This window comes from Hypanus sabinus, chromosome 7 (genome assembly GCF_030144855.1).
Source record: "Hypanus sabinus isolate sHypSab1 chromosome 7, sHypSab1.hap1, whole genome shotgun sequence".
Lineage (NCBI taxonomy): Eukaryota > Metazoa > Chordata > Chondrichthyes > Myliobatiformes > Dasyatidae > Hypanus > Hypanus sabinus.
Window position 1 is genome coordinate 89,721,642 of NC_082712.1, and position 24,935 is coordinate 89,746,576.

The 24,935-nt window shown below is 45.3% G+C and overlaps 1 protein-coding gene across 4 annotated transcripts in view; it reads right to left on the reverse strand.

Moving 5' to 3' along the window:
* ponzr6 (plac8 onzin related protein 6) overlaps nucleotides 1-24,935 on the reverse strand; it is a 57,957-nt gene that overhangs the window by 16,903 nt on the left and 16,119 nt on the right. The window contains exons 1-2 of one of the 4 annotated variants that reach the window (XM_059975138.1): nucleotides 22,112-22,131; nucleotides 5,266-5,482 (exon numbers count right to left, since the gene is read on the reverse strand). The exons of 2 other annotated variants lie outside the window; for them this stretch is intronic. The gene's annotated coding sequence lies outside the window, so the exon portion shown is untranslated. Of the gene's footprint in view, nucleotides 1-5,265; nucleotides 5,483-22,111; nucleotides 22,266-24,935 lie in introns of those variants that run through there. One more of the 4 variants, XM_059975137.1, reaches the window with a different exon arrangement.

Below are 24,935 nucleotides of genomic sequence, written 5' to 3' on the forward strand. Positions count from 1 at the left end.
TCCCACAGTCCAATGACATGTGGTTTAGTAGATTGAGTGTTCATTTTAAATTGTCCCCTGATTAGGCTACGGTTAAATAGGTGGGTGCTGAGCAAAGTGGTTTCAAGGGTCAGAAGGGCATATTCTGCACTGTATCTCAATAAATAAGCAAATTCTTTAAGGCTGTATAGCCGGGGTGGTAACGAGGACAAGTTCCCACTACATATAAATGCTCACAATGGAGACTCAAATAGCCTCTGATAACCAAGTCCAGCTCCTGGCCGTCACTTGTGACTTAGCTACCAAGCCCAGCAGAATCATTTCTATTGTCAGGAGAAGGGGCAAAGGCAGGTTACTGGTGCCTTTAAACTAGTCAGCGGGCAGGTGGGGCTCATCAGCTGTGGTTGGCAGCTCATCTAGGAGAAGGAAAACTCTGATCTCGAACCGCTTTTGCCCTGAGGCTGTACCCACACACGGGAGTTTTCTGGGAGTAAACCCGAAGGAAAAAATCTGGAACTGGAGTCCCTAAGGCAGTCCTACATTGAGCTCAAGGCTGACTGGCAACTCCTGCGACGCTGCTGGTGCCAAACTGTATCAGTCTCTGCCAATCCTCTGTGTTCAACTAATGCATGGAGAGGAGGCAGCCTACTACGTGGGCAATGGATCGCACTGGCTTGTGTTTCTAGACAGCTGGATCTCCCTGAGCAACGGTAGCCTCCAAACAAAATAAACAGGAAAAAAAATCAATGTTTGTCAGGTTAATTCATTAGGGTTCTATAAAGAGGTAACATGATCATGAAAAATTGGTGAGTGTATTGTACTAGATTATCAGGAGATTAAAGAGGTGTATCAGAGTCAACAATAGCTGCTTGGTGTATCATATATTAACAAGGATATATTAGGTAGTTAGTCAGCAAAAATGGCAACTTTCTGAGTTATAATGAGAAGTTGCTGTAGAGATCAGACCATTATTTTGCCATGTGTGTGATCTAAGTAAAGGCACTCAGGGGGTAGTTTGGCAGGTGGCAGATAGGTAGGGAGGGAAGTAGGCTCTGAAGTGGCCCAGAAGCTGAGGTTGTACAAGGCATTGGTCAGACTGCACTTGGAATACAAGCAGTCTTCAAGGTCAATGATTTAAAGTACATTTATTATCAAATTATGTATGCAGTATACAGCCCTGAGACTTGTCTTCCCACAGTGAGACACAAAGCAAAGGAGCACCACGGAACTCGTTCAATAAGACATCTGTACAATGTCCTGTGTATGTTACTCAAAATGGGTTTTTTGGTTTGTTAAGAGTAGGAATGCTTCTTGGTCTGATAATTGTTTCTCTTTCAGTTATTTTGCTTTATACTTGTTGACATGGTAATTGTATTCATTTGTTAACCAATGGGGAATGTTATTTTGTCTTGTGAGGTTGGGAACTTGGGGGAGGGGTTTTTCGCGGGCTTTTGGGAGAGAGCAGGAGGAAGACGTCGAGGAAGGTAGACGTGCGCTGCACTGCTCGGAAGACCACCGGGCGTGGTCCTAGGTGCGAAGACGTGGAGGTCGGAGGCAAGCGACGGGGGGTCGAATGGTTCGATGTTTGAGCTCCAACGATGTGCACTAAACTGACTGAACTTTGATAAGTGGCGCCTTTTTGTTTTTTTCCCTTGCATATATATTGTATTGCCTAATACTCTTTTAATTTTAGTAAACTCTTTAAAGTGTATTTCATAATGGTATTTGTTGTGGGTTTGATACTGTGGGCGGGCAGGAGGCATAAACTCGATTCTCACAGCATCTGTGTGTACGGGAGGTGGGGTTGGTGTGTGGCTGGATCTCCTTTTCCCCTAGACATATACCAGCCTGTTGGGTAAGTGTTACACATCAAACAGCCAAAGTGCAAAAATAAAACCGAGCAGAAAACGAGCGAATAACACAGACTAACAAACAACAAACCACAAAGCCCTTGAAACAGTTTCGGACTGTTCAGTTTAGCCCAGATCAGATCAATTTAGCATTTGCCATTCATTGACTTCAGGCCACAGTGACAGTCTGCCCTGATCAAAATCCCACAAAATAGCAATGGAGAAAAAAAAGATGAACCAGAAAGGAGAAACATCACATGAACTGCAGAGCCTCTAAACAAGTCTAACCCACAAACTGCATCAATCAAATCTTGCTCAAAAGACTCGCGCACCTTCTTCCTGCAGCAGTGAGTGAGAGTGAGACCCCTTATCTAAGAAAGGATGTACTAGATTTGGAGAGGGCTCTGAGGATGTTCAGAAGAATAATTGCAGGAATCAGAGACAGGGACATTCAAATACAGGGGGACCAGTGGCAAATCTAAGGTATGGCAGGTATGGCACGTCTCCTGGGCGCCACTTGAAGGGGGGCACCACTGAGCAGCTTCTATTAAAGTCAGACAAGCCATCCTCGGATAGTGAAAAAAGAATTTTCTTCAGATGTATGATCTGTCTTTGATTACCATGGGTGAGAAGCACTAGGATGGCCTTATTTCAGAGCATCGTGTGAGAAGACCATGAAACGTTTCTTCACGAAGAACAAAGAAATTGGAGCTAAAGGACAGAAGAGACGAAAGTTGGAGGTGGAGGAAGCCAAGAAGTCTAGCAAGTTCCTCATGCCCTTCTTTGAAAAGCCCAAAACAAGTAGTTCGACACATTCCACGGAGTCGCCTGTACCTGCTACAATTCAAGCAGATAAATCCGAGTATGACAAGATTAAGAGTGAGGCTGCCACAGAGAACTTGGACATGACAGGAGGAGAAGACGATGGTGGTGCTGGTGATGTTGAGTTTATTGACGAGATTTTACCTGACGAGATTGAACCTGACAACACTGAACCAGGTGAACTGGTTGATGTCAAAGAGCCTCGAACTGTCATACCAGAAGTGTTTGAACAGCATGACTTTGGACTTCTGAAGTTCGACAAGGACACTGGAAAAGCAATTCTGCCTGATGCGTTGAGAACAGAAATAATAGAGCTGGGTTCAAAGTATTTCCAGAACAGTGAGGGGCCTTTCCTACCAACAAATGAACAAAATGAACAAGCTCAATGAACAAACTTGGTTCCAGAGGAAATTGGGAAATGGTCGTGGTGAGAAGTGATTCGCTCAAGGCTGGTTTATTTCCCTTCTAAAAAGTCTGCATTTTGTATCTGTTGTCTTCTCTATTCCCGGTCAGACCATCAATCCTCATTGGAGCAGGAAAGTGGATTCAACCAGTGGAAAGCACCTGAAAAGATTAGTGTTCATGAAAGTGCCGAGAATCATTGGGAATTCTTCACACAGTGGAAAGAAATGTAGCTGGAAACAGATAAGTTATTGACGTGGTATTTCAGTCACAGAGTGAGAAGGAAAAGCAGAAGTGGCGTGATATCTTAATGAGAATCCTTCACTGCATAAAATTCCTTACAACTCAGAACCTGGCTTTGCGAGGACACAGGGAATCACTTCAGCTAGACGATGACTCTAATGTGGGAAATTTCCTTGGCTTACTGAAACTACTGGCCATCTTTGACCCTGTCATAAAAGAACACCTCACTCATTTGGAAAGTCATCCTGAATCCGCATCTTATCTTTCACCAGGTGTCCAGAACAAATTCATCCACATGATGGCATCCACTGTTCACCAGCGTTTACTGAGAAGCATTCGTAAAGCCAAATACTATGGTCTCATGTTCGACTCGACTCCTGATCAGGCACACTGTGAGCAGATGTCAGAAGTAGTGAGGTATGTGGAAGATGATTTTGAGAGGAAAACAGTCTGTATTAGAGAGTCCTTCGTTGGTTTTATCCAGATAGAGCTTGGTTGAAGACATCTTGAAACAGCTAAGAAGGATGAAATGGAGTTACAAGATTGTCGATCACAGTGCTATGACAACACTGCTGTGATGGCTGGACACAGAAGTGGTGTTCATCAAAGAATAAGTGAGAAAAACAACCTGGCAGTGTTTGTGAATTGCAACAATCATTCACTCAACTTGGTGGGTGTACATGTAGCCAAGCAGTATACAATGATGGTCACGATTTTTGGAACCATCAAAGATCTCTACGTAGTTTTCTCTCATTCAACACAACACTGGGAAAAACTCAAAAACGCCGTACCTGTGGTTGTTAAGTCAGACTCCGAATCCAGGTGGAGTGCAAGGACAGAAGCAGTGAAGCCCATCAACAGGCACCTTGAGGAGATACTTCAAGTTCTCCACGACATGATAGACAATGAAAACGAGACTAGTGAAACAAGAAGTGACGCAATGCAGCTGTAGAACCACCAGTTGAGTTATAATTTTCTGATTTAGCTAGGATTTTAGGACAAAGTACTTCTTTGCATTGACCGTATTCAAAAGAGACTGCAAGATCCTAGCATGACCTTCCACAATGCTGCCCCGGATTTGAAAACCCTCCGAGATTATTTTTATGATGAAAGGAGTGTTGGTCAGTGAGTCACTCCAAGAAGGAGTCGACCTATGTCAAGAATGGAATATTGAAGTTGAAAGACATCAGAGATGAAAAAATGAATGGCTGATGAGAACTTAGATGCTGGGTTAACAGCTAAGGAGGAAATGGAAAGAGTCATGAAGGGAACACTCGACCGTCTTCGGAGAGAAATGGACAAAAGTTTTACTTGTTTGCATGACACTGATGCCAAGTTTGGGTTCCTTCTTGATGTCGAGGGACTGTGTTATGGCGCCAACAGTAATGACCTAAAGAAGTAGTATGAAAATTTTGGCAAATTGTACAGCTCTGATATTGATGGACAGCAGCTATATGAAGAAATTTTGGATTGCAGAATGTTGCTATCAAGGCAGGTCAACATGAAAATATCAGGACTTGAAGAGCTTCTTGAATTTATTGTTCAGTATGGAGATGAGAGCGTCTTCCCCAATCTTCGCATTGCTATTCAGATAATGCTATCCATCGCAGTTTCCATCGCCAGCTGTGAGAGATCATTCAGTAAGTTAAAACAAATACTTTTGTATTTGGGTCAAGGCAGACTCTGTGATCTTGCTCTGTTGAGTGTAGAAAGTGAAGAAACTGAAAAAACTGACTTTGATCACATCATAGACAAATTTACATCAGTGAAAGCAAGGAAGGTGTAGTTATAATTTTCATGTAGTGCCATAATTTGTTAATTAAATTTGTTAACAAGCTTGACTTGTATTTTTGAGCTGATATTATGATGAAGTTATCTAAAAGATCGGTGTCAGATGTTTGGACAGGGGTGCAATTTTAGCGCTTGCCATATGCGCTATTTTCCGTAGATTCACCCGAGGGGGACTTACCTTGGGAGCAGCAAGTGAGGGGCTCATACAGGCAGCCACCGTCCTCTGTCAGCAGGGAGTGAGAGGCTGGCAGTCGGCACTGAACACTTGCTCGCTTTCTGCCTCAGTGTTTCAATCTTCCTTGATGCCTGTACCCTGGCAAATTATTCTTCCTCTTCCGTCCATCAGCTCCCCTTTAACCCTTTTCCTTCCTGAGGGGTACTTAACAGTAGCCGACCTTTAGCAGTGGAGAGAGGGAGAGCAGCTTCAGAGTCGGGGCATCAAAGACTCAGAGGATTTATGAGGGTCTCAGTGCATTGAATCAATTCTGAAGGAGGCACACACTTTGCTGTACATCATTGCAGGATTTAAATTTGACATGTCACCGCAGACTCTAGCAAACATCTACAGGAGTACCATGAAGAGTTTCAGACTGGTTGCGTCGCTACCCGGTGTGGAACCTCTAACGCACAGGATCGAAAGAGGCTAAAGAAAGTTGCCGACTCAGCCAGCCCCATCTTGGGCACAACCTTCCCTGTTGTCGAGGACATCTTCAGGAGTCGGAGCCTCCAGAAGGCAGCATCCGTCATTAAGGACTCCTCACTCTCCAGGACATGCCCATTCTTGTAGCTACCACTGGGGAGGATGTACAGGAGCGTGAAGACCCACAATTGATGGTTCAGGAACAGCTTCTCCCCTCCCCCATTGAATTTCTGAATGGTCCATGAATATTACATCATTACTCCTTTACACTGGACCACAAAGATTTTGCTTTCTGCAAATACTTTTGGGTGCATCTTATGGATTTTGGATTGCTGATGATGAGATTCACCATGACATTACCCTATCAAGCTACTTTTTAAAAATTAGCTACACTTATCATTTCAATTCATAATTCAATTTAATTAAAATGTTGTGCACAATTTAAGTGGAAAAGTTTTCTATCTTGTCCATATGTGCCTGGGAATGCTTAGGCAGAGCAGATGCTGCATGGCAGGGCAGATTCTAGAAAGGCTATAAATTTCCTCGAAGGAATTTGATATTTGAGACAGATGTTTCCCAGAATAACTGATGCCAAGATTAAGGAAGGCATTTTTGTTGGTCCACAAATCAAACAGGTCATCAATGACAGACAATTTGAAGAACTTCTAGTGGGACCGGAGAAAATTGCATGGAAGGCATTCTAGGACGTTGATGAAAATTTTCTTGGCAACTACAGAGCACCAAATATCTGCAATTTGTTGACAACCTGCTTCAAGCATACAAAACCATGAAGTGCAACATGCCACTAAAGATTCGTTTTCTGCGTTTTCCTGAAAATCTTGGTGCTGTCAGTGACGAGCATGGTGAAAGGGTTCATCAGGGCTTTGCAGTCACGGAGAAACAGTATCAGGACAACTGGAATCCATCAATGCTGGCTGATTATTGTTGGACACTTAAGTGAGAAGCCTCAGACACAGAGTGCAAATGAAAATCATCAACAAAATATTTTTAGCCTAGTTGAACTATTGCAAAGCTTCAGCACTGTAATGCAATTAAACACATTATACTGTATAAGGAGTATAAGGAGTATGTCTGAGTGTGGCCTCATCACACACACATGTACAGTGCCAAACGTTGGGATTGAACTCAGGCCTCTAGATCTCTGGGGCAGCAACTTCTACCCACTGAGCCCCCAGGTTGCGCAGGAAGTAATTCAGAAAAAAAAGTTAAAAATACCGCTGAATAGAAAAGGAGGGTCGTTTTGTTTACGTTTAGTTGGGGATGATGAAACCAGATCACTGCACAGCATTGGTTTTGCTCTTCAAGGAAAAACAATGCAGAGAAGATTTCTTTGTTTATTACTGGAATGGGCAGGTGCAGTAACTTAACAAGGAAGGTTTGAGCAGGAGTTGTTGTTTTGAGTTCTGAGATAGGACTCCTGATCGCAAATGCCCAGGGCAGATGTGGGGAGGAGGTTTCCTCCTGTGGATAAATTTAAAACGAGGTGTCACTGGGAGGGGCGGTGGGGAGGAAAGAGTTGCCTGTTTCTGATTAAGAACTCTGTCCTCAGAATGGTAGCTAGAGCAGTGTCTTCGGAAATATTTCGAAGGCAGGAGGAGGTTGATTCCTGATAATCAAAGAGGAGAAAAGGCAGTGAGGGTGTGGTGAGCGGAGGGCAGAGCTGAGGTTTCAGTCTGGTCATCTGAGAGGTTGTTTGGAGGGGCTGAATGGCCTTAACCCGCTCCTCTTCCATACTTCAAACTTTTCCTCTGCATTGCTTCAAAGCCAGCTTAGTGTCCTTTCTGACACGTTCACCCATAAGTCGACAGTGAAACTTCTTCCAAAGATTTCCCAACATCCACTGGGACACGAGAGACTGCGGATGCTGGAATCCCTGCACGGCCTTCAGGACTGCTCATGCAGAGATTCAACTCAAAATGCCATCGTTTCGTTCCCCACCACAGGTGCTGCTCAACCTGCTGATACCTGATAAAGCGGCCACTGAGCGTACGCTTGTGATCAGTAGCCCATCCACTCCAAGGTTCAACATGTTGTGTGTTCAGAGATGCCTGTCTGCACACCACTGTCATGACACGTTACTGGTTGCCTTCCTGTCAGCTTGAACCAGTCTGGACATTCTCCCCTGACCTCGCTCATTAACAAACCATTTTCACCAACAGAATTGCTGCTCCCTGGATGCTTTTTTCCTCTCTCCGTTCTCCGTAAAGTCTTGAACGCCCCTCTCTACCATTACCCTTGGCAACACATTCCACACATCCACCACTCTTTGTGTATCAGACTTACGTCTGACATTCCCTTATACCTACCTACCTCCAATCACCTTAAAATGTTGCCTCCCATTACGTTACCCATTTCCGCCCTGGGAAAAGTCTCTGGCTGTCCACTTAATAGATAGCTCTTATCATCATGCAAACTTCTAACAAGTCACCCCCTCCATCCTCCTTCACTCCAAAGAGGAAAGCCCGAGCTTGCTTGACCTTAGACATGCTCTCTTGTCTGGGCAGCATCCTTGTAAATCTCTTCTGCACTTTTGCTGAAGCTTCCGCCTCCTATGATGAAGCAATAAGATCTGAGCACAATATTCCAAGAGTCATCTAACTAGGGTTCTATAGAGTTGCCACATTAATTGATGCATATTTTCCTTGATTGACACACTTTCTCATCTATACAAAGGAATCAGAATAGCCTGCGGTTGATCTTCAGCTAGGAGGTGTTTTTACAGAAACATGCAAGTTGTGGGGGACTTGTGGGGGATACACAGACATCCCAACCAGGCAGAGGTTAACAAGGATGTGGTAGTTGTCCCTTGTGTCCGATGATGACAGGAAACCAGTGGAAAAGCCACTGGGGCTGTTCCATTCTCTCAACCTCAGAAGTCTGACCAAGCGCAACAAACTGGGATCTTCCTTGGTTGCAGTGACTGTGACGTCTTCTGTGCCGTGGCATGCCCTTCACTCTCCATGAAGCATTGCAGTACCACCTTCCTGGCTGCTGGATCTCACTGCAGATCTCATCCGCCCAGTCCACCAAAGCTGACCTTGTATGATAGGACAGGCATGTCCCTATCTCTCCAAGGTACTCTCACCTGGTTTAGTCCACCTGTGGGTGTAGCCACTGTCACACGCCAACAGCAAATTTGATGGGGATAAGGAAGGAAAAATTATGGTAGCACAACACTATGACAGTGCCAGAGACAAGGGTTCAATTCCTGCCACTGTCTGAAAGGAGCTTGTATGCTCTCCCATGATCACGTGGGTTTCCTTCAGGTGCTGTCGTCACCTTCCACATTCCAAAGATATACATCTTAGGGGCTAGTGGGTTCTGGCCATGTTAAGCTGGTGACACTTGTGGGCTGCCCCCCGGACAGTCCTAGGACTGTGTTGGCCGTTAGTGCAAAAAAATTACACATTTTACTGTATGTTTCAGTGCATGTGTGACAAGTAAAGTTAATCTTTAAAAAGAATCTTTTTATTGCCTCTGCTGACAGATGAATGGAGAACTGGGACTGTTCATGTGAGGTAATCATCTAAAGGAAACCCAAAAGGAATTAATCAGAGAACAGAGAGGGGAGCTCACTCCCTCAAAGAGTGGTCACAGACAGCAGCAGGGGTGACCACGAGACAATAGGATATAGGAGCAGAGTAAGACCATTCAGCCCATTGAGTCTGCTCCGCCATTCCATCATGGCTGATTTATTTTCCCTCTCAATCCCGTTCTCATGAGTTCTCCCCCGGAACTACTAGAATCTATCAACCTCAGTTTTAAATAAGTGTATTGACTTGGCCTCCACAGCCGTATGTGGCAATGAATAATTCAGATCCACCACCCTCTGGCTAACAAAATGCCTCCTCAGCCCTGTTCTAAAGGGATAACCACTATTCTAAGGCTGTGCCCTCTGGTCCTCACCTCTCCCACAACTCGGTGGAGGCAAGGGGAAACTGGAAGGGGAGTGAAAGGACGGGGATAGGGAGGTTACAGAGGAGGCTTGAGTGGGGTGCACTCAATCAGATTGGCCAAATGACACCTCCTCTGTATCCAAAGTTCTATGTAATTATCTGTAATTCCATGAAACACAATGCCCAATCTATGAAATACATCATAATCATATATAATCCAAAATAATTTCTAGATACATAGACAAAATTATAGTATCACATTCAAGCTAGAACTAGGAGGATGAAAAGACCTGGTGCATTCAAAGTTGTATAGAACTAATTACTTCTTATAATAGACAAAGGGTGTTTAGAAATATTACTGGATGTTAGGAGTAGAGGGAAACCTTACTGCACTTTGGAGACCATCAATGCTTTTAGATGTTTTTATGAATAGTTTGTAGTTATTCTAATATTTTGTTAGGTTGGCTTTGTTAATCAATTCTGTGTGGGATTATGATACATTTGTTTTTATTATTTATTGGAACTATTGTAGATTTAGTTTTTTTTAAAAACTTAATTTGTTTTTCTTGTTATTTACTTATTTATAGATATAGTGCAGAACTGCTGATCCAATGAGGTGCATCGCCCAGCAATGCACTAGCCTTCTCATGGGAAAATTTACAATCATCAATTAACCTGCTAAACGGTAGCAACACACACACAAAATCCTGGAAGAACTCAGCAGGTCAGGCAGCATCTACGTGAACAGTAAATAGTCAATGTTTTGAGCTGAGCCCCTTCATCAGGACTACTAAGCAGTACGTCTTTGGAATTTGGGAAGAAACCAGAGCTCCTGGGGAAACCCATGTTGTCACAGGAAGAATGTATAAACTCCTTGTAGATAGTGCCAGAATTGAACTCTTAACTCCAGAATGCCCCAAACTATAATAGCACCATGCTAACCACTATGCTACCATGGCACCCCCTTTTGTTACATTTTGTTCCTGCCTGCTCAGCACATTAAATGATGTCACAACAACAAGCTAAACATACTGATGTTCTGAACCCTGGTAGTCAGTGAGTAAGTAGGATATTAGAGGGTGTGGGGTGAGAGTGAGATTAAACTGGATGGCGTATTAATGGGTGGGGAAGTGAGAAATGGGATTAGACTGGGAGGCATAGTACGATCAGAATAGATTTATTATCGCTGTCTTATATGATGTGCAATTAGTTGTTTTGCAGGACTAAAAACAAGTTATGAGGTGTTTCTGCTCACTTCTTTTTTTGGTTCTATTTTGGGCGATTTTGATCAGGGTTGCGTGCAATTAGCGGACAACACAGCGCTACACTGAACTGAAATGAATATGCCTGAACTCTTTCAATTTTGTGTTTTATATTCTGTGGTTTTTCACACTTTTTTGACATTTACACAAGTTGTTTTTGTGGGATTTTGTTGCACATGTGATGTCTTTCTTTGGATGGGTTCCATGGCTTTTTTTGTTTCATGGTTGTCTGAGGGGAAGATGAATTCCAAGGTTGTATATTGCGTACATACTTTTATAATAAATGTACTTCGAGCCTTTGAATGACTCTATAATAAAAACATTGCACAAAAAGCATTAATAATCTGTGGACTGTTCAGAAATATGATAGCTGTTCATGAATTATTGAGTGTACCTTCAGGTTTCCATACCACCTCCCGATATTAGTCCCTTCACTCCACTATAACACTGATACATATGACTTTAGCTTCTCCTTCTGAAATTGCAAGCTGTATTCTATCATATTATGATCACACGGCCCCTAAGGGTGCCTTTACCTTAAGCTCTCTTATCCACAGTTCGTTTACCTTAAGCTCTCTAATTAACTCTGGTTCATTGGACAACACCCAATCCAGAAGACAGCATGTTCCATTTGGTGAAGGTCCATAGTGAAAGTTATCATTTTCTTGAGACTGGGGCTTTTAAAAATGTCCCCAGCAGTGGGGTATGTTGTGTTATGATGGATAATAAGATGGAGACTTGATCTTGACCTCTACCTCATCAAGGCCCTTTCACCTTATATTCTACCTGCACCGCACTTTTCCAGTAACTAGCACCCTCTTCTTGCTGCTGTCCCACCATCGAGCACATCTACACAAAATCAGCATCCATCTTCAGGAAGCCCCACCACCCAGGACATGTTCTCTTCTCACTGCTGCCATCAGGAATGAGGTACAGGAGCCCGAGGACTCACACCACCAGGTTCAGGAACAGTTACTACCCCTCCACTATCCTGCTCTAGAAACAAAGGGGATAAGGGGTCACTCAGCTTTACTTGTTCCATCATTGAGATGTTTCCACAACCAATGGTCTCACTTTCAAGGCATCTCACATTCTTGATAATTACTGCTTACTTATTTATATTATTGTTTCTTCTTTTTGCAATACATAGAACTGGTGTATGTGTGACGTTGTTGTAGCCCTTCTAAACCCTGTTCTGCCGTACAGCATCAGCCCAGCCTAAATATGCCCAGGCGTGCATGGACAAGATGGAAAACTTTTCAGCTTACATTTTAATTGACCTAGCAAATTTAGGTGATTAAAAAAAAATGGTGTGTGATAGGGAAATATCATGGTGATTTTCAATACCAACAGCCCAAAATCCATAAGGTAAACCCAAAAGTATTCAGGAAGCAAAATCTTAGTTGTCCATTGTATTTATTGCTTATGTTTTTATTACTATTATTTCTTTCCTTCTATATTTGCGCATTTTGTTGACTTTTGCACACTGGTTGAATGGCCAAGTTGATGTGGTCTATCATTGATTCTACTATTTGTTGAGTATATCTGTATGAAAATAAATCTCAGGGTTGTATAATGGTGAAAATAAATTTATTTTGAACTGTAATCAGCATACTGTTATTATTTTCCCCCCTAATACTTCAATTAGATTATCTGTACACACAGCGTGAAAAACAAGGTATTTCACTGTGACACTCAATGTCATCATTATGTGCCATGCCACTGTGACACTGGGAATCCAAATTGCTGGTTCTCCTCAGTAGCTCCCCAGAAATTGTACCCCTCTACATTCATAAGTGGTTAATATACGGTGGCTGATTAATTCACTGACTCCAGACGTCATTGGGATGTGGGAGGGATCCTGAGCACTGGAGGGAAACCCACGTGGTCAGTAAGAGAATGTACAAACCGTACAGACACACATTCCTGTAGAGAGGAGTAAACAGTCAGGACTGTCAGGACTGCAAAGGAAGGGGGAAGAAGCCAGAATAAGAAGATGGAGAAGGATTTAAAGCTGGCAGGTGTTAGGTGAGACCGGGTGAGGTGGCAGGTGGGATGAGGGGGGTGATAGGTGCAAAAGGTAAAAGAATAAAAAGGAATCCAATAGGAAAGGACAGTGGACCTTGGACCATGGGAGTAGAATGGCATCTATCATCAGATATAGGGCCCATGATTGTTCACAGACACAATGAAGGGTGTTGACCTGAAATTTCTCTCCATAGATGCAGCCTGACCAGTTGAGTTCCTCTTGCATTTTGTGTGTGTTTCTAAGGAAAGATTTGCTGGTCCAGAGAAGATTTGAGAATGATCGCAGCCATGAGAGGATTAACAGTAGGTCTAGGTGCATTGGGTATTATGGGATGTGGAGACAGAGTGGGACAAACCCACAAACCCACAGCGAACACCTTCCCGGAACAGAAACTATGTTAATCCTCTGTGCTGAGGGGGAAGTTGTGAGAGTCTGGTAATTTGCATAGAGACTGAGCACCTCTTCCTGAAACGTTCACCTACTGAGCTAACCAGAGGGAGATGAAAAAGAAATTTTCACTTGTCCTAATAACACATTGCCAAATTTATGCCTCTAATCTTTGAACCTCAGATCTCTACTTGAACTTACTCTTATACAATCCCACGAAATTTACAGATACACTTGCTGGGCTGTATGTTGCTTTGTTAACATTTGATTTGCTCTTTCCTCTGGGCACCCTTCCTGCCTGCTTCCAGTTCGGCGTGGGACTTTGTAGCTGAGAGACTAGAGCCCTGTCATCCCTGGGTTTGTGGATGGGATCTCCTCACCCCTCCTGAGGTAGAATCAGCCCCACCAAACACAAATGCAGGGCAGAGACTGCAGGGCATTAAGTACCAACCAACCATCAACTGTACATTTACAGCAGTCTCGGTTTACTCTCCCCATACTATGATTCCTCCACTTGCTTACGCACAACTTATGGTGGTCAATTAACTCACTGACCCCACACATGATTGGAATGTGGAAGGGAGCTGGAGTACTCAGAGGGGGTGATGGGGAGGGGATCAACAAGGATGCTGTACAAATCAGACACACACAGAGTGCTGGAGGTCAAGACTGAACACGAGCCAGTGGCTCAACTCACAGTGCCATTTAGCTCAAGTTCTACCATGGTCATGTTAGCACAGTCCAATAACACAGGACAAGAGATTTTGCTCGCTGAATACTTTTGGGTGTATCTCCTGGATTTTGGGCTGCTGATCATGAAAATCACCATGGAACTTCCCTATCATACATCAGTTTTTTTAAATTGCCTATATTTGTTTTTCAGTTCATAATTCAAGTCAGAATCACTGATGCTAAGATCAAGGAAGGCATTTTTATTGGTCCACAAATCAAACAGGTCATCAATGACAGGCAATTTGAAGAACTTCTAGTGGGACCGGAGAAAATTGCACGGAAGGCATTCAAGGATGTTGTTGAAAATTTTCTTGGCAACTACAGAGCACCAAACTACGTGGAACTGATTAACAACATGCTTCTAGCATTCAAAGCCATGAAGTGCAACATGTCACTAAAGATTCATTTTCTGCATTCCCACTTAGATTTCTTCCCTGCAAATCCTAGCAATGTCAGTGACGAGCATGGTGAAAAGTTTCTCCAGGACATTACAGTCATGGAGAAATGGTATCAGGACAACTGAAATCCATCAATGCTGGCTGATTATTGTTGGACGCTTAAACGAGAGGCCTCAGACACCGAGTATAAATGAAAATCAGCAGGAAAGCATTTTTAGCTTAGTTGAACTATTGTAAATGTCAGCACCATTATGCAATTAAAGGCATTATATTCAATAAAACAATTTCGTATTTCTCCAAATACCTACATGATGTAAGTAGTCTGAAATTATGTGTTCATGAACAAAATAAATTTCTGAGTAAGTAGCACTTTCAAAAAAAATTGTGTCCAGTGTAAGAGGCACAAAAAAGGATGTTTAACACAGGCAAGGTTCCCTCTTACCTCACAGTCTGATCCAACCCTTCTGTGCTTCAAGCTGCTACTGACAACAGAAACTCTACCTCCCATTCAGCCTGGGTTTAACTCTCCCTGGGTCATTTAAAAAGGCGTTTTTTTAAAACTTTAAATACATCACAGAACAGGCACTTCCGGCCCAACGAGCTGTGACACCCAGCAATCTGCCTAACCACACGACAATTTGCAATAACCAGTTTATCTAGAAACTGGTGTGTCTTTGGTCTGTGGGAAGGAAGTCAGGGATCAGATTAGGGTTATAATCATGGAGATGTCAGGGAATTAGAGAACAGGCCAGCGATGTGGATGAGGGACAAATGCGGGATGTCCCACCAGATGTCAGACCAGCAGACCAGTGAGGACAAAGGCTGGTGAGATGCCTTGAAGCAGCTAAATAAAAAGTACCCTCTTCTCAACGGGGTGGCAGGGTAGAGGTAGGTCCCTACCAAAGGAAGTGTAAGGCACTCTTTCCTCATGCTGGCCTGCAGGTCACCCTTGGGTAAAGTGTAGCACCTGCTTAGCCCCCGACCAGGATCTTGTGAAGCCATGGGAGCAGGTGGTGGATGGTCGTTTGAGCAGCTGGCACTCATCACAAGTCCTGCTTCTGTGACCACTAAAACCAGGCAGGCAATCTCTGAAGAGTATTGATAATGGCTGGGGTCACTGTCCTGTAAAGACACTGCCCAGAAGCTGGCAATGGCAAACCACCTCTGTAGAAAAAATTGTCAAGCACAATCATGGTCATGGAAAGACCATAATCACTCACATCTTATGACATGGCAATAATGAATGAACCACTTCTCGATAGTACAATCGGGGAGGAGGTACAGAAACCTAAAGACCCACTCAACGTTTTGAGAACAGTTTCTTTCCCGCTGCCATCAGATTTCTGAATGATCCATGAACCATGAACTCTACCTCCTTCCTCACCTTTTGCTATTTATTTATTTTGTAATTTTGTAGTAATTTTTAGGATGTGCAGTTATTGTTGCCAAAAAAAAAAAAATTTCGTGACATTTTGTTAGTGATAAAAAACTCAATTCTGAATCTGAATGTTACTCTGATTCTAACTCTGTTCTGTTTAGGGGTTTCCACCTGAGCCCAGCTTCTGAGTTCATGGACTGGAATACATTTAGTGGCAGCCGTTCATTAATGCAAATATCTAATCAGCCAATCATGTGGCAGCAACTCATGCATTAAAGCATGCAGACATGGTCAAGAGGTTCAGTTGTTTAGATCGAACATCAGAATGGGGAAGAAATGTGATCTAAGTGACTAACTGTGGAATGATTGTTGGTGCCAGATGGGTGATTTGAGTATCTCAGAAACTCCTGGTCCCCTGAGATTTTCATGCACAATAGTCTCTAGAGTTTACAGAGAATAGTGTGAAATACAAAAAAAAGGACCTGGCTATGCGAACACTGTTGCCAGGTCCTTTCTCTGAAAAGTATTGATGATGGCTGCTGTCACCCATCTTGTAAAGATACTGCCCACGAAGCAATGGCAGGCCACTTGTGTAGAAAAGTTTCCAGCAGCAGAAGTTGCATGGGAAAACATCTCTTTGGTAATGGGAGAGGTCAAAGGAGAATGGCCAGACCAGTTCAAGCTGACAAGAAGGGGTTTCTTCTTTTTGTTAGCTAGCAGGAATGCTAATTTACTGATAACGAGAATGGTATTCCTTTGTAAACCAAATGGGGATTAATGTTCTTTCTTCTGAGTCTGTAAGCTTTTGTTGACGGGCTTTTGGGCAGATCGGCGCGAGGGGGTCGAGAGAGAGGACGCAATGCTCTAAGCTGGGCGAGGATCGGACCCCAAAGGGGGGTCCGAGGCCGGGAGATTCTCCGGGGGGGGGGGATGAAGCTAGATGTGCTTGGTTGACCACTCGGAGGGTCCTGAGCTGTTTGGAGAGTCCGAGGAGTTCGGAGGGTCCTGAGCTGCGAGTCGAGGAGTTCGGAGGGGATCGAATGGTGGCCAGAAGACTTCAGTAATTGAGCTCCAAAGGTTGTGCACGAAGTGGTTTGGACTTTGATAAGTTTGGCGCCTTTTCTTTAATTTTCTCTTCATATATACTGTATCGTTATTAATCACTTAGTTATAGTAACCTTTATAAATTGTACTCATTTAATCGCATATGGTATACTGTCTGTTTTTTGGGCGAGGCGGGGACATCACACAGCATCCACACCAGCTGATTACCCAGTTTGGTGGGGCTGAAGGCTGCTCCCCCTAGACGAAATGAGCTGAGCGAGCCTGAGGCGACCCAGGGGGTTACATTGTGGGGTGCTCGTCCGGGATTGATTTCTGTGGAAGCTGTGTGATCACCCTCTTTAAATTGTGTCTGCGGCGAAGAGCTGGTGTGCCTTTGTGGGTGTGCGATTGCTGGTTATCGCAGTGTGTGTGTTGGGTGGGGTGGTTGCTGTTGGCTGACGAAATGGTGGTGGGACCATGGGTTGTCCGTACTGTTTGGAGAGTGAGGAGTGACAGGTTGGGATGTTTCAGCAGTGGTGAGCTCCGCCCGGTTATTGGAATAATGTCCAGCCCTAAAGGGGCGGAGGCGTGGGCGGAGCGGACCTCTCAGTTGTTGGGTGAGTGGCAGTGCTTGGCTGAGGAAAAGCGACAGGGACGGGTTGAAAGTTTGAGTAGGCGGGCTGGTGACTTTGTTAGAACTGTCAGGCGCAATTACCTCGAAGTGACCACTGCCAGTTCTGGGAAAGTGTGGGAAAATGCGTGTGGTTCGACTGGAAGTCAAATGCCGCAGCTGGGGGGCTTATTATATCTGTGGCAGGAGATTGGTGGGAAGTTTTTAGGGTATCCCTTTTTGCCTAGGGGGGCAGATAAATTGCTTGTGGTGCCAAGGGGATCTGTCAAGGGGATCAGTTGTTCCGTTGATTCGAGAGGTGTCGGGAAACTTAGAGGAGGCCCAGTGGGGGAACGGCTTGGGGTCTCTGGGGGAGCACATTTCCAGCAATGTACCAAGGAACTCCCGAAAGGAACAGACCCTATTCCTGAAGGCTTAGAGGGGCCATGCGCACAGGTGTTGTTACGGATGGATGGAAGTCAAGTTAAAGCCATCCTCGGCACCGGGGCGCCGGTGAAGTTGCTGTACAGTTTGTTTCATAACCGTTATTGGAAGCATTTACCCTTGACAACATTGAGGACACTGGAGATTCGGGGTACCAGTGTCGGTGATTATCCAGACAACGGTTGTTGGTCAGTGAAAATGGAGTTCTTAGAGGCAAATGTGGAGGAGACTGAGGTTCATGAATCATTAATGCTGATGTGTCCGGACCCTGTTGAGACGGGCAGCGTTTCTGTTCTAGAGAGAACCAATATCCTGCTGGTGCGCTTGGGAGCCTGCCCGGAGGAGGCGGGTGAGCGCTGTTTGGAGGCATTGTCGATGCACCCAGGGTTTCGAGCTGCTTGTGCAGACGTGTGTAGCAGCATTGGGCTGATAACGAATTCAAACAAGAGCCAGTGGTGGTACGGCCTGGAGGAAGTATCTGAGGGTGAGACCCTCTTAGTGGACGCTGCGAAATACCACAAGGGAGGGGAGTTGACTGCTGAAGACACCTCGGAGAGAGGGAGGTTGCGGCGACTGGCCCCTACAGCCGTGGAAGATGTAGGCAGCGTGTGTATGGATTATATTGCGTTGAAGAGGCGCACTGTCAGTGACCAGAATATGGCCCTGAGGGCCGAAGAGGCGATGGCCTGTCTGAGTGGTGTGAAGTGGTTTAAGGTGCTGGATCTGAGGAGTGGATGTTGCCAGATCCCGATGAGTGGGGCCGACAAGGAGAAGACGGCCGTTATAAATTCCCTAGGAGTCTTTGGGTCTGAAAAGATGCCACAGGGCATATCTGGAGCCCTTGCAACCTTCCTGCTGGGCAGGTGGAAGACCATAGGGGATATGGAGGCGTTTGGAGTTTTGGTGTATGTGGATGATCTATTGGTATTTGGATTTGCCTCAGGAGAATATGAAGTGAGGTTGTTGCAGGAGCAGCTGAGAACTACCGAGTTAAAGTGTTTTCGGGACACGTGCCAGGGCTGGCGAAGGTCGCAGCTCGTGAGAGACTGTCTCTACGGAATCAAGTTTGAAATGAAGACGGAGAGACTGGAGAAAGTGATCTGGAACCATTCGGAAGACTTAAAAGTTGAAAAGTTGGAGAGAATGAAGAAAGTTGTCTGACTGAGGGTAATAGCAAACTGAGAACCCGGAGAGGGGAGTTTGTGGAGGTGAAGAAATTACAGACGAATCTCAGAAGAGAGAAGCGGAAGCTTGAAGGGAACCTGAAGATGACCATCGACAGTTCAAATGAAGTGCAAAACCTGAAAGTTGATCTGGAAGAAGGCATGAGGAAGAAAAAGCTGGAGAGAAGTGCAGTGAATACTGAACAGGAGGCTGAAGAGACTGCGGGAGCAGTGCAGGCCACGTGTTTCCGTTTGGAGAAGATCAAACAGCAGCTACCGATCACAGGAATGAGGAAGAATACAGATTCAATGGATGATGTGCTGGATGTGTGGTACATGCTGCCTTTTGCTGACTTTCCCTCGATTGAGGAAGAGACCTTTGGCCCTTCTCCCATTGAGTCAGGTGTAGCGGGGAGGGTTAGCTGTGTGCAGTGTGGGGCATGAGTGAGAGGTTGAGAGAGGAGTTGGTAGTGGGCCCAAGGTATCCCCAGTTGTGTCCGAGCCTGAAGGGTTTAGGTGAGGGGGTACGGAGGTCTCAGAAGGGTTAGGGAACTCCCAGATAGTTGGCCTAAGTAGCGCCTGAGGAACAGGGCGTGAGGGTTACTGTGTGGGGAGGAGATGTCACTGTTTGTGCTTGGGTTACGGTGTGTTGGCAGGAAAGGTGGCGAGTTATTTAGTAGTCATGAGGACATGACTTTTATTTGGTGGAGGGAGAGTGTAAAGAGGGTTTCTTCTTTTTGTTAACTAGCAGGAATGCTAATTTACTGATAACGAGAATGGTATTCCTTTGTAAACCAAATGGGGATTAATGTTCTTTCTTCTGAGTCTGTAAGCTTTTGTTGACGGGCTTTTGGGCAGATCGGCGCGAGGGGGTCGAGAGAGAGGACGCAATGCTCTAAGCTGGGCGAGGATCGGACCCCAAAGGGGGGTCCGAGGCCGGGAGATTCTCCGAGGAGGGGGTGGGATGAAGCTAGATGTGCTTGGTTGACCACTCGGAGGGTCCTGAGCTGCGAGTCGAGGAGTTCGGAGGGTCCTGAGCTGCGAGTCGAGGAGTTCGGAGGGGATCGAATGGTGGCCAGAAGACTTCAGTAATTGAGCTCCAACGGCTGTGCACGAAGTGGTTTGGACTTTGATAAGTTTGGCGCCTTTTCTTTAATTTTCTCTTCATATATACTGTATCGTTATTAATCACTTAGTTATAGTAACCTTTATAAATTGTACTCATTTAATCGCATATGGTGTACTGTCTGTTTTTGGGCGAGGCGGGGGCATCACACAGCATCCACACCAGCTGATTACCCAGTTTGGCGGGCCGAAGGCTGCTCCCCCTAGACGAGAACGAGCTGAGCGAGCCTGAGGCGACCCAGGGGGTTACAGGAGAGGTCAAAGGAGAATGGCCAGACCAGTTCAAGCTGACAAGAAGGCGTCAGTACACACGTTGCAACAGTGATGTGCGGAAGAGCATCTCTGAACGCACATGTTGAACCTTGAGGTGGATGGGTTGTAGCAGCAGAGGACCATGGTACATACACTCAGTGGCAACTTTTCTCGGTACAGGAGGTATCTAACAAAGTGGCCGCATTGCGTATTCACAGTGCGCACTGTGAGTAGGAAAATTATTATTCATGTTTTAATATAATAAACCTTGTTAAAACTGAACGTTAATGACGATGAGAAGGACAGCGACACATTTACAGGTTTCAGATCACTGTGGTTACCAGCCCGGTGGGGAGGGAACACATTTTCCATTGCGGTCATTTTCACTTCCTTGAGGTACTGAGGTGATCTGATCTCATGTGGATGTCGCGCAAAACAAAACGTTCCATTGTAACTCAGTACAGTGATACCACACCTTCAACCAAGTTAAAACAACATTTAGACACGGCTGATAGGCAACAAGTGACATTCAAAGTTCATTGTGCATCTATTGCCAAAGTATGTAGACTGTATACAACCTTGAGACTCGTCTCCTTACAGGCAGCCAGAAAACAGAAACCCAACAGAACCCGTTAAAAAAGACCATCAAACACTCAACGTGAAGAGAAAAAAAACATCGCGCCAACAACTGACGTTCACGAAAGTGAATCCACAGCCACGAAGCCAGTCATCCCTACAGCCGATTCAGTCACTCATGTTTACGGGTCACTGTCTCATCGCAGTGACGAGAAAACACCGCGGAGCCGCGATCTGAACGTCAGCTCTTCCCGCGCCTCCGGTCCGGATACCCCGATCTTTTCAATTTGGTCCGGCGCTTAACTCGGCCAAACCACGGGTCGCTCCTCGCTCTCGGACCCGCGTCCTACCGCTTCCCTATGCTCTCGGGTCCGCACCCCGCCGCCGCCTCGATCTGGCCCGTACCCGACCTTTCCAATTTTGCCTAAACATTCAAACAGAACAAGTGCAGGGAGCGAGCATCTCTGAGGGTAAATACAACCCTAATCCCGAGTAAAGGGCATGACCCAGATGATCGGGGGCAGAAGTCAGAATATGCAGGTGGGTAAGGGGAAGGAGTACAAGCTGACGGGTGATAGGCGAGACCAGGTGAGGGGGGAGCTGGGATGAACTGAGATAGGGGGAAGAGGTAAAGGGCTGAAGAAGCTGGCGATGCCAAGGAGAAATTCTGACACCCCCCTACTCTGTGTCACTGCACTCCGCTCCCCACACCCCGAGGGAGACCCAGGTTCTTCAGGGTCTAAAAATTGAGGGAGACGTGTTAGAGGACCCAAAAATCAATTATTCCTTAAGTGTCCTTGTCCCTTCACTTGATTCAAACCAGCAAACTGAACACAAAACTGATAAAATCTCAGACTTGGAATTCCAGGAGAAACAGCTAGAGTAGAAATAGTCTAAAATCAGTTTTCTGTTTCAAAAGATCGCCTTCCCTGCCTGCACATCAAAATTATTAAATTAAAGGCTGTTAATACCTGGCCCGTGACAAGAAGCCACGGGCACTGTGACACCTCGAAGGAAGGGGGTCTTGTTTCGGGGCTTCACACCCTTCCCGCTCCGCGCGTTCGTACCTGATATTCGCTGTTAGCTCTCTCGGTCTCCGCACGCCTCTGGGATGCAGTCGCCTGCCGCTGTGATTTTTAAAGACTTGCGGCGTATGCAAACATTGTCGTGTTAACCTTAACCCTTGAGTGCCCGCTATCCTGCACTACCTGCTCGGCGATCGCTCAATTTTGGCTGCCCTCACGAGGCGGATGTCCACCTCCTTTCCTCTGACCCCCCCCCCACCCTGGCCGGGGGCTGGGAGGGGGTTGGGGGTGGGTTGCGGGCAGAGCAACGGGGAGGGAACGCGAGGGAGCAGATGCAGTGGCGATCGCCCTGCGGATAGCAAGATCGCGGCAAGAACCATGCTGGCCAGATGAAAATCGACTGTGACTCTTCGTAGAAAAATATCCTACCCACCCCCCCCACCCCCGCACCGTCTATCTTTCACCCAACAACAAGAAAGGAGGAACAGTTTTGAAATAACGTTTAATCTTAAAGGTAGTATCTTTAACAGGAGCGGCAAATTACATAAAATTATCTAATATTAAATGGTATACATATTTCTAATATACTATTAAAGTTATGAGAGGCACAGAAAGATCATAAGACATATGAAGAGAATTAGGCCACTCAGCCCATTGACTCTGCATCGTGACTGATTTACTTTCCCTCTCAACCCCATTCTCCTGCCTTTTCTCCGGAACCGTTTGACGCCCTGACAGATCCAGAGCATATCAACCACCGCTTGAAATATACCCAATGACTTGACCTCCACAGCATCTGTGGCAATGAATTCCACAGAGTCACCACCCCCTGGCTAAAGAAATTCTGCCTCAACTCTGTTCTATAGGGACGCCCTCCTGGTCTGAGGCAGTGACCTCTAGTCCCAGACTCCCCATTATCAGAAACATCCTCTCCACATCCACTCGATCTAGGCCTTGCACTATTCCAAGGGTTTTTAGTATCTAGTACTATATAGAGAGTTTTTAATATCTAATATAGTATAAATAATATGTCCATCACAGTGCTCTCCCCACATTGAGCACATCTAAACAGAGCACAGTACCAGGAAAGCAGCATGCATCATTAAAGACCACCGAGCAACCAGAGAAGAAGGTACAAAAACCTTAGGACTCACAGCACCAGGTTCAGGAAGAGTTACTGTGTACTGTTGGAGAATTAGAAACATAGAAAACCTACAGCACAATACAGGCCATTCAGCCCACAAAGCTGTGCCAAACATGTCCTGACCTTAGAACTACCTAGGCTTACCCATAGCCCTCTATTTTGCTCCAGCTGTCGCTAAAAAGACCCTATTGTTTCTGCCCCCACCACCATCTTTGGCAGCCCATTCCTTGCACTCACCACCCTCTGCGTAAAAAAACTTACCCCTGACATCTCCTCTGTACCTGCTTCCAAGCACCTTAAAACTATGCCCTCTCATACTAGCCATTTCAGCCTTGGGAAAAAGCCTCTGACTATCCACATGATCAATGCCTCTCATTATCTTGTACACCTCTATCAAGTCACCTCTCATCCTCCATCACTCCAAGGAGAAAAGGCCAAGTTCACTCAACCTCTTCTCATAAGGCATGATCACCAATCCAGGCAACATCCTTGTAAATCTCATCAGCACCCTTTCACTGGTTTCCACATCCTTCCTGTGGTGAGGCGACCAGAATTGAACACAGTACTCCAAGTGGGGTCTGACCAGTGTCCTATATAGCTGCAACATTACCTCTCAGCTCTTAAACTGAATCCCACGATTGATGAAGGCCAATGTGCCGTATGCCTTCTTAAACACAGAGTCAACTTGCATAGCAGCTTTGAGTGTCCTTTGGACTTGGACCCCAAGATCCTTCTGATCCTCCACACTGCCAAGAGTCTTGCCATTTATACTATATTCTGCCATCATATTTGACCTACCAAAATGAACCATCTCCCACTTATCTGGTTGAACATCTGCCACTTCTCAGCCCAGTTTTGCATCCTATCAATGTCCCACTGTAACCTTTGACAAACCTCCACACTATTGGCAATAAGCCCAACCTTTGTGTCATCAGCAAATTTACTAACTCATCCCTCCACTTGCTCATCCATGTCATTTATAAAAATCACAAAGAGTAGGGGGTCCCTCTCTGAGGCACACCACTGGTCATCACCCTCCATGCTGAATATGACCCATCTACAACCACTCTTTGCCTTCCATGGGCAAGCCAGTTCTTGATCCACAAAGCAATATCCCCTTGGATCCCATGCCTCCTTACTTTCTCAATAAACCTTGCTTGGGGTACCTTATCAAATGTCTTGCTGAAATCCATATACACTACATTTACTGCTCTTCCAACATCAATGTGTTTAGTCACATCCTCAAAAAATTCAATTAGGCTCTTAAGGCACAAAGTGCCTTTGACAAAGCCCTGCTGACTATTCCTAATCATATTATGCCTCTCCAAATGTTCATAAATCCTGCCTCTCAGGATCTTCGCCATCAACTTACCAACCACTGAAGTAAGATTCGCTGGCCTATAATTTCCTGGGCTATCTCTATTCCCTTTCTTGAATAAGGGAACAACTTCTGCAACCCTCCAATCCTCAGAAACCTCTCCTGTCCCCATTGATGATGCAAAGATCATTACCAGAGGCTCAGCAATCTCCTCCCTTGCTTCCCACAGTAGCCTGGGTACATCATATCTGGCCCCGGCGACTTATCCAACCTAATATTTTCCAAAGGCTCCAGCACATCCTCTTTCTTAATAAATATATGCCCAAGCTTTCAGTCCGCTGCAAGTCATGCCTACAATTGCCAAGATCCTTTTCCGTAGTGAATACTAAAGCAAAGTACTCATT